The 15,415-nt window shown below is 33.8% G+C and overlaps 1 long non-coding RNA gene across 1 annotated transcript; it reads left to right on the top strand.

Moving 5' to 3' along the window:
* Positions 1-3,828: 3,828 nt before the first annotated feature.
* LOC129924191 (uncharacterized) lies at positions 3,829-6,491 on the top strand. The gene is made up of 3 exons (XR_008776178.1): positions 3,829-3,987; positions 5,365-5,522; positions 6,044-6,491. It is a non-coding gene; the product is annotated as an uncharacterized LOC129924191 (long non-coding RNA).
* Positions 6,492-15,415: the final 8,924 nt, after the last annotated feature.

The raw sequence follows: 15,415 nt of genomic DNA, 5'->3' as shown, positions 1-15,415 counted from the left end.
AGTCGATGACCTCTGGAATTTCATTAAAAACCATCTTAAAAGCATTATAGAAAATCATATACCAACTAAATACACATCAAACAAAATAAATAAATGCTGGTTTAATAATAGACTAAAGAAGCTTTGTAAACAGAAGGAAAACCTATATAGAAAATTTAAAGAAACTAATGCAGAAAGAGTTTACAAAAAGTATATAAAAATTAAACACTTAACCCAAAAAGTAAGCAGACAGCTGCAGAGTGAATACATAAACAATGTAATATCTAAAGATAACAACAAAAACCTATGGTCATACATTAAGTCTAAGAAAATGGAAACAACAGGCGTAGCGCCATTAAAAGATGAACATAACATAATACATAATGATAATGAAACTAAAGCAAACATCCTAAACAAATACTTTGCATCAGCATTCTCAGCCCCAGGAGACAAAGACATATTACTGAATTTGAACCAAGTAGACAACATAGAAGATATAGTAGTACAAGAAAATGGAATTCAAAAACTATTAGCCAACACCAAACCAAATAAAGCTTCTGGACCTGATGGTATTCCAGCTAGATTACTCAAAGAACTAAGTAATGAGCTAGCCCCAGTGTTCAAAATACTCTTTCAGGCTTCTCTTAACCAGGGCAGAGTACCAAAGGACTGGAAAGAAGCTAATGTCACCCCCCTATTTAAAAAAGGAGAAAAATCTGACCCAGGAAACTACAGACCAGTATCACTTACCAGCATCACATGTAAAATCCTAGAACACATAATATGTAGCAACATCATAAACCACTTAGACAAACATAATGTCCTCACACCATACCAACATGGCTTTAGGAAATATAGATCATGTGAAACACAACTAATAGGACTAATTGATGATTTTTCAAAAGGTTTAGATAATAGTGAACAAATAGATGCTATCTTACTAGATTTTTCTAAGGCTTTTGACAAAGTTCACCACCATAGTTTGCTTAAAAAATTAAAATATTTCGGCATTAATGGTCCACTGCATCAGTGGATTAAAGATTTTCTGATAGGGAGAGAACAAACTGTAATAATAAATGGCTCTAAATCAACACCGATAACAGTAAACTCAGGTGTACCTCAAGGAACAGTCTTGGGTCCTCTACTATTTTTAATTTACATAAATGATTTACCAAATTGCATTAGTTCAGGAACAAAAGTCAGATTATTTGCAGACGATTGCATAATATATAGAACAATAAAAACAACACAAGACACAGATATTTTACAAAGAGAATTAGATGAATTACAGAAATGGGAATCAAATTGGAGCATGTCTTTCCACCCAGAAAAATGTCAGTTGTTAAGAGTAACAAAAAAACTAAAACAAATTAATTCCACTTATCTTATTCATGGCAAACCAGTAACACAGACTAAAAACGCAAAATACCTAGGTGTTATAATAAATGAAAAACTGTCATGGAATCCACATATTGATGAAACTACAAAAAAATCAAACAAAGCATTAGGATTTATTAAAAGAAATTTCTATAAATCAAATAAGAACATAAAACTAAAATGTTATTTAACCTTGGTTAGGCCAATAATAGAATATGCATCCTCTGTTTGGGACCCCTCAACTCAAGAAAACATTAAGAAACTAGAACAGACACAAAATAGAGCAGTGCGATTCATAACAAACGAATATTCACATTTGACTAGAGTAACACCTTTAGTAAAATCACTAAATTTAGAAAGCCTTCAGGACAGAAGGCTCAAAAGTAAAGTAGCAATCATACATAAAACACTGAACCATAATCTTCAAATACAAAAACAAAATTTAATAAAATACTCTGAAAGACACAAAGATAAAGGCACATTCCTCGTCCCATATGCTAGGACAAATTTGTACAAATACTCCTTCTTTCCTAGTGCTATTAGAGCATGGAATGGGTTGCCTGAGCTAGCCAGGAAAACCAGTGACTTGGCAGAATTTAAGTCATTGGTTAATATGCATGACTAAATGCATGACGCGTAGGACGTAATCATCTTCTTTTTTGAAGTAACGTCTGTATTATATAAGATAAGATAAGACATTCGTGACATTGGCATTGGTCTTCAGTAGACAGTCATAAGTGATAGACATAGATCTAGTATATATACACATCTGATCATATCTAGATATAGAAAACAAGACTAGATTCTAATGCAGATTTACATAAATTTGTGGTATCTGACAATTCAGACATGCTCTCATGATGACTCATCTCTCTTGTTCCATGTCAACCGATGTTAGGTCAAAACCCCACAAAAAAAAAAAATCATAACTTTCTGTTAAACTTACAGTCATAATTTATACACCATTGGAAAGTTCTGTTAAAGTATTTTAAATGTACTAACGAAAAATTGTTTTTTTCAAAGATAATTTTTTTATTTCTCATCCCTACTATTAGTGTCACTCTATCAGAAGCTTCTTTTATGTCATACCATACATCCTAATGCTCCCCTCCCCAAGCCATGAATTTTAGTATCCCATGCCTCCACCTGCAACAAAATTTTAAAGCCCTACAATGGACTACATACATTTCATTTTGTTTTTAATAATTAGTTATGAGTCAGTGGTATATGGTATATATAATATATATACAATCTAAAATTCTTGGTCCTGACCACAAATGCATTCACTCATTAAATCAATAATTCTCACACTTGCAGTGGATGATAAAATACAAATATTTAACCTATTCTTTTTAACTGAAGCCTTAGACAACTAAGCTATTGTCTAGATCGAAACTGCAGGGGCTAAATTTACCATTAAAATTTTATTTGCAATTTCTACAAGCTTATCTATAGCCAATTTTAGAGCCAGCATTTTAAACTTTTTTTTGTTTTGTTTTTTAATCTGTATGAAAGCATGTGTGTGTGTAAAAAAAACTTTTTTATGACTAGAAGTAGATCTACTTTATTCTAAAGCAAAAATTTAAAGTCCTAAAAATTGTCACAGTGAATATAAGGGCCTGTTAAAAGTGTAAGTGTGTATGTGTTTGGTAGGTGGTGGTATAACACAGTTTGTAAAGATGGGTTATTCTAAATAAGGTGCCTCTCTAGATCCATATCTATGACAAAATAAAAATCAATAAGTAAAGAGTTGACTAAGTAGCAAATCAAGAAATGATTGCAGTACTGGCTGTTCCACTGAATATACAAGGGCCAAAAAGTGTAGTGTTGGGGAAGGGGGTGTTTCTTTAAAAATATCATATGTGTGTTGGGGAGCATTTTAATGTAGGTAGATAAGACTACTACTGATGAACCTAAGAAGAGTTTGTGCATATTCCATAATATGGGTTTTCAGGCCATTCGATTGAATGATCAAAGAGACAAAAAATAAAGGTGGCTTATAAATCTGAGGGCTAGAAAATTGTGTTAGTTGTGGGGTAGCATTTTTATGCAGGCTTTTTTATTGATGGATTCAAAAGTGTTGAAAGGGATATACATATGTAGCAACTATTTTAACAGTAGCGCAGCATGCGTATTAGATATAGCTATGTGTTTCTAGAATTTGAGGACAGCTATTTCATAAGATTATCTACAATGGCCAAACTGATAGGCCTAACAAGTGTTAGTGTTTTTGTTTGTAAAAAATAATAGTAGTTAAGTAGTGAATAAATTTTTTTTTTTTTTTTTTTATTGTAATAGGGAAAAAATGAGCAGGCCAAATCTACACTTATCTTGTAGTTAGTTAAGCACCACTAGTGATCTACTGAGTAGTTCTATTAATTTCTTTTATATTCCAGCCATCTCCCCTCATTGTTAGCCATCCATTCTTGAAATTCTTTTGTTTTGATCTCTTGCTTTGTCACTTCCTGAAAGTATCACAGATCTCCAGTGGCTAGGAAGTGGAGCTCAGGGAGCTGTATTTCTTGGCAAACTCTGTAATGAAGAAGTAGCAGTCAAGAAGGTCAGAGATGTTAAAGAGACAGACATTTGGAACTTAAGGAAACTGAATCACCCAAACATTATAGCCTTCAAGTAGGTTCTATTGTAGTATTTTTGCATTTTCCATTGTCTTTTAACTCATTGACTGCAGTGTTTTTTTTTTGTTGTTGTTTTTTTGTAAAGACACTTTTTTAGAAAATGTTTTTTCCTAACATGACTAAAACAAAAATTTGTAATATAAGTACTAGCAATAACAATCGACACCAGTACTAAATCTGTCAGACTTCTTTTTTTATTTAAAACAATAAGTTTTAGACATTCCTGCTAAAAAACAAACATTATTGTTCCCTGGATGTGATCAGTGACAGCTGGGTTTAAAGTCAATTTAAAATTTATCTTTTTAAAAATGTATGCAAAGCAGCAAGTTATAATTTTCATTATATATTAAAAAATCTCTAAGCTGTATATTTATCTCTGTATATCATCCTCACCTGTCCCTTGCCTTGAATAGAATCTTTTCAGTGACAGACCCATCCATTCTTTAATGTTGTCTTCCCATCACTTTCTCCTTCTGCCTCTTCCTTTTTTCTGGTGCTGTTCCTTGAAGAGAGAGTCTTTGCAAACCCTGAGAACCTTGTAATTGGTCATTAAGTTTTAGTACCCATTTTTTGACTGTAGTCAGCAGGTCATTGTGAGTGTGATCCAGTTTTGAATCTTCTCATAGAAAATAGTTGTTTTTTTTAATTGTGTTATAAACCAAGGGAGGTGATGGGGTAGACAGGAAATTAGGAAAAATAACTGTACTGGATAGACACAAGACAACATATTTCCTTCTGCATCAGTAAACATTGTCAGATGTCAAATGAGAATATTTTACTTTCTGAAGTTTTGAGTAATTAAGCAGCAGTAAGGACCCACATAAGATTGGAATCTTGATTAGATTGTATCACATTCTTAGCTGTATGGTTGGATAATTTTATTTGCACAACTATACATGCTATGTTTTTTTTATCTTAATCCTCTAAATCTGTTTATTTGAATCTATCTCCAAACCTCTATATTATATTATAAAAGATGTCATAGTAATAGCAATAAGTTTCCTATGCTGAAAGCTAAGTTTATTTTGTTACAAAAACATATTGTTATATTAATTGTCCTATGCAGGAACTTAACAGATTATATTCTACAGTAGCTATGTTCCTTTGTCAGAGATTTTCATTCATACTTGAAAGTGCAGAGAGAAACATCCTTCTTGTTTTAGAAATTCTTTAAATTCTTTAATGATGTAGTGGTAAATTGTTTACGTTTTACCTGAAACTGGGTTTTTCTCTTAGTGCAATTAGCTAGAACTAATATGTGTGTTTCTACCTACTTTTGGAATGCTCTCTCTACCAACCTCTCAGCAATCATTTTGTGATTATGTTTAAAAAGAATTATTTCAAAAATTGTTTTGTTTCGTTTTGTCTGCAGTGTTCTTGTGGCATCCAATGATATTGTCAGGAACCAGCCGAGAGTGGAATGAAAAAAAAAAGCACTAAAATGTCATTTGCTGGCACTGTGACCTGAATGGCATCAGAAGTCATTTGAAATAAATAAAATGTGCAGTGAAATGAAAAAGTAGACATTTGGTAAGTAGCCTGGTGCGATTTCTCCTGCCTAAAAAAAATAATTTACCTGTATTTTATGATATGACTTTATGGTCTTAGGTGTCCACACTCATAATCACAACAAATTTCCGTACGGATCAATAAAGCAGATATGATTCCTTAAGTTTTCATCATTTTTTGTGTGTTGTTGCTGTAATTTCTTTTTTTCGATAAAGATGTATATATAATTTCAATGACATTGTTATAAAGCCAGTCAGAATAAACATTATAATTGACATTTTAGAACTAAAAATGAGAAATAAGATGTTTAAGATGACCCAAAAATTTAACCAGCGACACAGCTGTACATTAGTTTTCATGTCTGAAATCTTTATCATGTGTGATACTTTTATGCAAACAAGGTTTACTACTATTAATTGACTAAAATATATGCAATATTTACCACACTCTCTATATAAATGAAATTTATAAAATCATCAACACACTCCTTAAAAAAAAAAGACCATCACCAAAGAATAGTAAATATCTTTCTCTTTTTTCAGGAGTGCAAAGCTCAAAAATAGACCATCATTTAGACAAATTCTCATGCACCTTGAGATTGCCTCTGCTAAATTACTTTGGTTCAGTCAGGAGGACTTTTCTGAATCTCAATGAAGTCCTTAACTGAAAGACACAGAGTCTGTCATTATCATCAAGATATTCTAAGAAAGGATCTGAGGTATTCTCATTTTCTAATTACAATATATGGATAAAAAACCTGCAAACAACAACACCGCCTATCGATAACATACTAACCTCTAGACCATCGGAATGTCCAAAAAACATTCTTTTGGTCCAGAGTCATTCGCCTTTTTGCAAATTACCACCCCAGTGGTCAATTGTCACTGGTTCGAGCCTTGGTCGGGGCAGTCCCTTATTTTCATCGCATTTAATTCACTACTTTCTCTCATTTAAAAACTTGGTCCCATGTGCTGCTGTTTATTTATTTATCTATCATTAAATGTATCCAAATAAGTGTTTCTCAAATTTTTGTAATAACAAATTTTTGCACATAGGAAAAATTTAGCTTAACATTTATCTTATTTTTAAAGGTAGAATGTTCCTCACATGTAAAATATATTTTTTGAAACACATTTTCTATTTAGTATTACAATTTATGTTTAGCATAAAATTTGTTGTTATAATCAAAATATTGAAAAAAATGACTTTATCACTTTGGGTCCTTGAAGTGCATACCCGGTATCTTATTTAAATTAGACCCAGCAGTGGTAAGTTCAATGCTAACAAATGGATTTTGAACCCAAGAACCCAAGTTATGTGAAATAATTTTGGATCTTTTCACCTGTTCATTCATAAGTTTAAATACCCCCTGAACCTGACCCTGACTTATTTATGATGTTGACGTTTTATTTTCTGTATGATTATTTTGTATCATGGCAAACATTCAATTTTAATAATGAATTTTTTTTATCAGGTGAGAACAATTACTAACTATGTACAATAACAGTAGTAAGAGTATAATTCATCCAATCATAAAAGTTCTAGAAAAGCTAGATCGACTTGGTAAAAAAACTGACACATAGGTCAGATTCTGAAGTCACCATGTAAGTAAATTTTCTTGTTGTGTGAGTGTATCTTTATTTCCACAATCTACAGCTCACACTCCACTATCATACCATAAGGGATCCTTGGCCATGTAGACATAAAAAGAAATGAAAAGATAGACTTACAAAAGGAAATAAAGAGGCGGACATTTAGGCTAAAGGGAAATGACAAGGTAGACATAATGTCAAAGTAAGGGTCCTCAATTGAGGAACTGATAAGACTTGTAATTTACTACACTGTTAAGTAAATATTAACTAGCAATCGTAAAGAAAATCTTTATCCATCCATCCATCCCAGTGGCGCTACAGCCCATGGAGGGCTCTGGCCTGCTTCAACACATCCTTCCATTCAGATCTCTTCTGGGCTTTTTGTCTCCATGCCCTGACCCCAAGCTGCTTCAGATCTGCTTCTACATCATCAATCCATCGCATTCGGGGTCTGCCTTTAAGTTGCCTGCCTTTTGGTTTTTGTCTGTAAACGATTTTCGCTCCTCTGTTATCTGACATTCTTTCAAGGTGACCTGCCCAACGTAGTCTATTCTTTTTTATTTCTGTCACTATTGGTGGGTCTTAATACAATTGATATATCTCATGGTTAGTGCGTGTCCTCCACCCTGTTTCATCCTGTATGGCACCATAGATTTTCCTAAGAATTTTCCTTTCCCAAGTATTAAGTAAATTTTCAGATGTTTTAGTCAGTGTCCAGGTCTCACTTCCATACATTGCTGCTGGTCTTATTATGGTTTTGTATATTATTTTATTGGTTTTCCTTGAAATTGTTTTGCTCTTAAGTAAATGGTGGGTGCTATAAAATGCCCTGTTGCCTCCTGCTATTCTTTCCTTTATTTCTATTAGTAGGTCATTTTTGAAATTAATAGTACTTCCTAGATATTTGAAAGTTTGGACGTTTTCAAATTTGTGGTCTTTGATTTTGATATGCTGTCTGTTTGATTGTCTCTTGTCATTGCGATGTACTTGGTTTTACTGTCATTGACCTTAAGTCCTGCTGGTAAAGATGCTTCTTCTAGCTGTGTGAAGGCTCTAGCGATGTCAGAGGTTTCTTTACTCAATAAGGCAATGTCATCGGCATAAGCAAGGTATTGTAGAGGTTGGCTGTATATCGTCCCTGTTGGTTGTGGACCCGTGTTTTCTCTCCTGAAGTAGTTAGTGATAGTTCCCCTCATGTGTATGTGTATATTTCTTATAACTCTCTCCAGTGTCAAATTGAAAAGCATGCAGGAAAGTGTGTCTCCTTGTCTTAATCCTTGTTTAATCCTAAATTCCTGTGAGTGTTCTCCTTGTATTATGACTTTGCTTTTTGAGTTGTTTAATGTCATATGTATAAGTCTTGTCAGCTTGTTGGGTATTCCAAAATCCTGTAGAGTGTCATATAGGTATTTCCTTCTGATACTGTCATAAGCCATTTTATAGTCTATAAAGAGTTGGTGGATTGGTATGTTGTATTCATGACATTTTTCTAGTATACATCTTAGTGTGAAGATGTGATCGGTTGTGGATTTGTTGGGTCTGAAACCACATTGGTAGTCAACTAAGATTTCTTCTGAATATTTTCCAAGCCTCTTAGTTATAAGCCTAGACAGTATGTTATAAGCCACATTTAGTAAAGAGATTCCTCTGTAACTACAGCACTTTAGCTTGGATCCTTTTTTGTGTATTGGGGTTATAAGAGCCATCTCCCATTCTGTTGGTATTACTTCTTCTTCCCAAATTCTTGATATTAGTCTGTGTATTTGGGAATGTAAGTCTTTCCCTCCATATTTAATTAGTTCTGCTGTGATTTGGTCCTCTCCTGGTGCTTTGTGATTCTTCATGGTCCTAATTATTTCTGATGTTTCAATGAGTGTTGGAGGGTTCACTAAGGGATCTGGTCCCCCATGTGGTAGTTCATATTCTCCATTGTCTCCATCTTCAGTGGTATTCAGGATCTCCTCAAAGTATTCAGTCCATCTTTCAATTACCCTGCTGTTTTCTATAATAAGCTGACCATCTTTGTTCTCACACATGTGTGATCTAGCTTGAAATCCGTTCTTTTCATCTTTAATTTTCATATACATTCCTCTCATGTCTCCCTCCTTTGCTAGTTCCTCAATTGAATAATCTTGGACTTTTCCCATTCCTGTTTATTCTTTCTCACAACTTTTGTGGCCCTTCTTCTTGCTTCATTGTATTGCTGTCTAGTGTTTCTGGTTTCTCTCTGTAGCATTATCATCAGAGCGTTGTTTTTCTCTTCTATAATTTGTCTGCATTCATCATCATACCACCCCATTCTCTCGTTCTTTCATTTAAATCCAACCACCTCTTCTGCTGTTGTTTTGATAGCATGCTTTATTATTTCCCAATGCTCATTTATGTTATTTTTGCTGTCCTTTTCTAATGTTGTTAGTTGCATTTGGAGTGCCATTCTATAAGTTTCTGCAACAAGTGGATCCTTTGTCAGTTTTTGACTATCATATTGCTGTGCTCTCTGTCTTTGGTAATTGTGTATGGTACTTATTCTTTGTCTAAGTTTAGCTTTTACTATTAGGTGGTCTGAGTCAGCATTTACTCCTCTGAAACTTCTTACATCTAGTATGTCTGATCCATGTCTTCTATCTATGAGTATATGATCTATTTGATTCTGGGTGTTGCCATCAGGTGAGATCCAGGTAACCTTATGAATATTCTTATGTTGGAATTTTGTGCTGCTGATAGACATTCCTTTTCCTGATGCAAAATTCACTAATCTTATGCCATTATTGTTGGACTATTCATGTAAGCTTGCTTTGCCAATTGTTGGTCTGTATGCTGGTTCCTTTCCAATTTTTGCATTGAAATCTCCTAGGACTATTTTGATGTCATGCTTTGGTGCTTCATCATAAATTCTTTCCAGTCCATCATAGAAGGCTTCTTTTGTATTATCATCTGCATCTTCAGTAGGGGTATGGACATTGATAAATGATATGTTGAAGAATTTTCTTCTCAAACGTAGTGAGCAAAGTCTATCACTTACAGGTTTAAATCCAATGACATTACCTACCATTTCCTTTTTAACAGCAAAACCTGTACCTAAGTTGTTAGTGCTTCCACCACTATAAAATATAGTATACTCCTTGGTTCTGAGAATGTTTGAGTCTTTCCACCTGATTTCATGTAGGGCTACAAGGGGTATCCTATATTTCTTTAACACTTCAGTAAGTTGGGCTAGCGCACCTGCTCTATAAAGGCTTTGCACGTTCCATGTTGCAAAACAAAAATCATGTCCTTTTCCAGGCCTAGGTCGTTTTCAGTTGAGATCTGTCTGGGTTTTCTTGTGTGTATTAGCTTTCGTAACAGTATTTTTTATATGACAGAGTTGTTAGCCCTGTGCATAACCATCTGGGGGGCTGCCCCTTTCAGCTCTCTGGATAGCTGCCTTTATTTTTGGGTAAGGTGCCCTAGCCTTTGTGGATCCCTCCACTTCCTACAAGGCAGCAGGTTTGATTTTGGTCCACCACAGGTATTTTATTTCCCCTGTACCCACCATATCTGGACGGCATTCCCCTATCTGCCACCTGGGGAGGCGCTTGATGGGAGATAAAAAAAACTCCACACGAGAAGGAAAATCTTCACCAAATGGTATTAAGATGCACAGGCTGAGTTATGTACAGATAAATGGCCTGCCATTAGACTTAAATGTTTGACTTATTAAATATGTATGTGACAAAATATAAAAATGGTATTCCTTTACCAATCCCTTAGTCTGTTGGATCATTGGGGCACCAAGCAAGACTTTTTGATGTCTTTCTCCATTCCTCCCTGTCTTTTGCCTTCTTTAAAACCTCTTTCAATGGTAGGCCTGTCCATTCTTTTATGTTGTCCTCCCATCGCTTTCTCTGTCTGCCTCTTCTTCTTTTTCCTGGTACTGTTCCCTGAAGGAAGGTCTTTGCAAGCCCCATAGATCTTGTTATATGGCCATAGATTTTAAGCTTGCGTTTTTTTTACAATAGTTAGCAGGTCATCATGGGGTCCGATCGCTGCAGTAACCCTGTCTCAAATCTCGTGGTTTGTGATGTGGTCTTTGAATGTGATACCTAGGATCCTTCTGTCTCATCTCAGTTTCATTGCTAGGATCCTCCTCTCTAGCTCTGCAGTCAGTGTCCAAGACTCGCAAGCATATAAAAATGTGGCCATTACCAGAGAGCGCATCAGTCTGATTTTGGTGCCGAGGGCTAAGTCCTTGTTTTTCCATATTATTTGAAGTTTTGAAAGGGCTGCTGTGAACTGTGCTATTAGGACCAATAGTTTGGTATTCAGAAAAAGAAAAAAAGAAATGAATTTTAGAATGTTATACATCTAGTTTTTTTTTGAAGAGATAGAGATGAGACAACAAAAATAAAGACACTTTTTTTTTCTCTTTTGACTTTAGGCCTGATTATAGAAAACACAGAAGGGAGCATGACAACCAGGTCTTAGCTGGTACCACCACCTCCTACGAAAATGCATGCCAGGAAGTCTCGTCATCGTCGCAATAACAGCAGAGGGTCTATGAAAGACAATACCTCTCCGCTCAAATCTCAATCTACATATGAAGCTTCACTGGACACCCAAACATCAGACAAACTAAACTAAAGGTGAAGCTGATGGGCAAGAGACTAGGTTAACAACATTAAAAAACGTCAAGTTCGTTGTAGCAAAACACATCCACTTCTGCCGCTAGGCACTCGCCAATCTCAAAACATTCTCTTGTAAGTAAAAGCAGAACTCATCCTATCAAGACAATAACTTTAATGATGTTTGCTTTGGCTGTGATGGTGGCTGCAGTGATGCTACTTGTAGCAGCAAATGCTCATCCCAGGTCAGTGCTGATGTGGAGAACATATGTGACCTATCCCCTCTGCCCAGCGCAAAACAGAACTTGGAAACTATGAGTGAAACATCCTCTCCGGATATTGACCTCTCATCCTGACCTGAAACCTTTATTTCAATGCTGACATAACAAACAGATGGTTTGTTTTTGTTGTATTTCAAAAACACGAATGTCTACCAAACTTGAGGCCCACTTTCTTCAATTCTTTACAAAGGTAACCTGCTAATCATAAATATGTTAAAAGATGAAGTTTGTGATAGGCTTCTTCAAAAGTTGGTTCCAATAAAATTAAACTGAGTTAATTCATAAGTATCAATTTTAACCAGGTGTATTTCAAATGTCTAATAAGTCCACTTGGGCATTATTTGTTTATTGGGAGCACTGTTTGGTTAGCCAGTGCACTAGGAGTTTTGTCTCTTTCATAAAAATGAGCATTTTTAAAAATCTCCTTAAAACTTAAAGATGACTCTATTTTAAAAGCTTATTGCATTCAAGATTTGGGTGGCAGAGTGGCATAGCCAATACACAAGGAACTACTGCATCTTGGTTATAAGCTAATGCACAGGAAAATAGTATTTATTGACTATTGCTAACAACCAATATAAAAAGGATTTTCAGCTAGTTCATGTTTTCAAGAGGGGAAAAGTTCTCTTAAATAAATACAATGATTTTGTTGTCAGTTTTCTTTGCTTCTTTTCTCCTCATTTTCATCTTTGCTAATGATACATCTATTTGTTTAGCTCAAGTTTATTTATTTAATGATAATATTTTATCAAATCTTTGAAATAAAAAAAAAAAAATTAAAACTAACATATCACATTTTTTAACTCTTTCTCTCCATAATTATTTACCACATTCTGGTGGAATCAACGCTGGTATTGTCAGTTAGGAGAGAATAAGAGTTAAAACTGTTTTGTTATGTATCTTAGAACATGGTAACCACTATTGGCATTCCGAGATAATAATAAAAATAGATGCACATTTTTTCATGTCTTTTTTTTGCATTCTTAAAAAGAATGTATGCAGCCAAAACAGTGTTACCCAACTTAGAGCCTGCAGGCCATATCTGACCCATGATGCAGTGCAGTTTGGCTTTTGAAGCTTCTGCTCATGGTGCAGAGACTAATTTCATTGGACTTGCCTTTTTTTATGTGGCCCATGACATGTACAAGAAATTCAGCCTTCAGGCTGGAAAAGGTTGGGCAGCACTGACCTAAATCATCCCTTTTGAGTTTTGTCCACATCAATACATGATTTTATTTCCTGTCCAATTTTTCATAGACCTAAAAAACTTGTAGGATTTTTTAAATGTTGATAGAACAGAAAGAAAAAAAAAGTTTTCTTTTTCAGGGTGGGGTGCTCTGTAACCTTAAGTTTTTGGACTAGTATTTAAAAATAGTATTCAGTCCTACAAAAAGATTAGTTTATTGAGACTTAAAATTGTTTTGTTGTTTTATAAGGTCCATTTTTAAAATGTCATCACCTCCAACTTGAATTATTCTCAATATGAAAAACAAAGTGTGAATTATTTTGTCATAGAAACACTTATTACAACATAAACTGAAAAAAAAAGTTAAATATTATATAAATATTGTATATTACAATAGCTCATGATTTTTACTAATGAGTTTCACTTCAGTTTCTCTCTGGCTAATTACTCTTATTTCATACATTTATAATATATTTGTTTGTATAGAGATCTTTATTTATTTTAACACATATCTTCTTTTCTCTAGAACTGTTCTTAAAGTTTACCAGTGACATTTGTATTAGATGTCCAGATGATACTTGTTTTTATTTGACCAAATAAATTTGTCATTATTCCATTCATTAGACAAACTTGCTTCATCAAAACATTGGTTTTGCTGGCTGGACTATCACCTTGATTCTACCGTTTATTGAAAAGAGTTCATCTTAGTTTATGCTTTTGTTTAACTTTTGCACTCTCAAATCTACTAAACGTTAATCATAGAAAAGTACTGAAACATTTTGTTTTTCTTAGCCATGTCTACTACCATTGTTAAAATAGATACAATTGTGAGGGAGTTTTAAAAATGTAATTAGCTAGATTACTAGCACACAGCCACTCATTGAATGTCATTTTAGTGGAAAGGGGAGGGGGGGGGTTAAGTGTTTTCTATGTTGTTTTGTTGTATGCTTTATTGTAATTGACATTTATTTTCTCTTGCTATTCATTCTCTAAGTACCAGTATGAAGAAACCAAACAAGCTGCTGAGGGAACATCTGATTAATATTTTTTATATATATAAATTGTATTTGGTAGCATTTTTTTAGTTGTTTTTTTCTAAAGCCTTTATTGTTGACTTAATTTGAAATATTCTTTTATCTCAGATTTGTGATTAGTACATTAAAACAAAAAAAAACAACAGTTTTGTAATATGATATATTATTCATCATCACTGTTACTAATCCATATTTTTTTTTTACATTTAAACACCTTGTATATTGACAGAAGAACTCTTTTGTGTTCTGATTCCTACAATCATTCTAGTGGCAGCCATTTTATTTCTTGTTATTTGTAGAACTTTGATTCAGTTGTTATTGTTGTCAATTAGTCCTGCCAATGGTTATTTATGTATTTATATGGTTTAACATTTTTTAAAAATTATTGTAAAGACAATCTAAATAATGCCTGTCCTGTCAGGACTTTATTTATGATTAGATTTTTAAATGTCTTGGTAATAAAGTAAAATTTTAATTGCACTATGTGTGTGTATTAAAGAATAATTGTTATCTTTTGCTTGATGATTATACATAGTCGCGAAGTTTAGCCTAACAGACATACCATACACACTCAGCTTGTTCATAAAATAATAAACAATATGTATGATAAGTTAAAATAAAATATGAATTTAATAGAAAAATATTTATACAAATATATCGAAAGGAATAATGTGAATGATAATTTTTCACAAATAAATATAAAGATAAAAAGTCATAAATTCATAGTAAGTAATAACTTAAAAAAGCATAAATAAAGTAAGCACCAATATGTTGCTTGAAAACGCTGACTTCAACATCACAGTTTCATATCGTATGCCAAAGATTCGTCTCTGTAATAAGTTCTGTATAAACTGCCAACGGACATCAATCATGATAGCAGCATATTAGAACTGTCATTAACTTCTGACCAACAATACAAAGATGATGACGACAATGTCCAGGGTAATACCAAAAACCCACAGCATTGAATCAACAATGAAATAATTAACTGAAACCCTATAAAAATAACAGACAATCTCTAAAACTAGAAATACGAACAAATCTGTTTAAAGAATATCATTACAATATAAAATACAACTCACCCTAAACAGAGGTCAAATAGTCCTAACAAGAATTAATCCAAGGCAATATGGTAAGGCTGACCAGTAGTATAAAACCAAGATTCATTCAGGACCTCAAAAAGTACATCTTGTCTATCAATTACAATAAGGCGAAAATGC

The sequence above is a fragment of the Biomphalaria glabrata genome, unplaced genomic scaffold (genome assembly GCF_947242115.1).
Source record: "Biomphalaria glabrata unplaced genomic scaffold, xgBioGlab47.1 scaffold_19, whole genome shotgun sequence".
Taxonomy (NCBI): domain Eukaryota; kingdom Metazoa; phylum Mollusca; class Gastropoda; family Planorbidae; genus Biomphalaria; species Biomphalaria glabrata.
The sequence above is the reverse complement of the archived record's forward strand: the minus strand, read 5'-3'. Positions and strand labels throughout refer to the sequence as shown.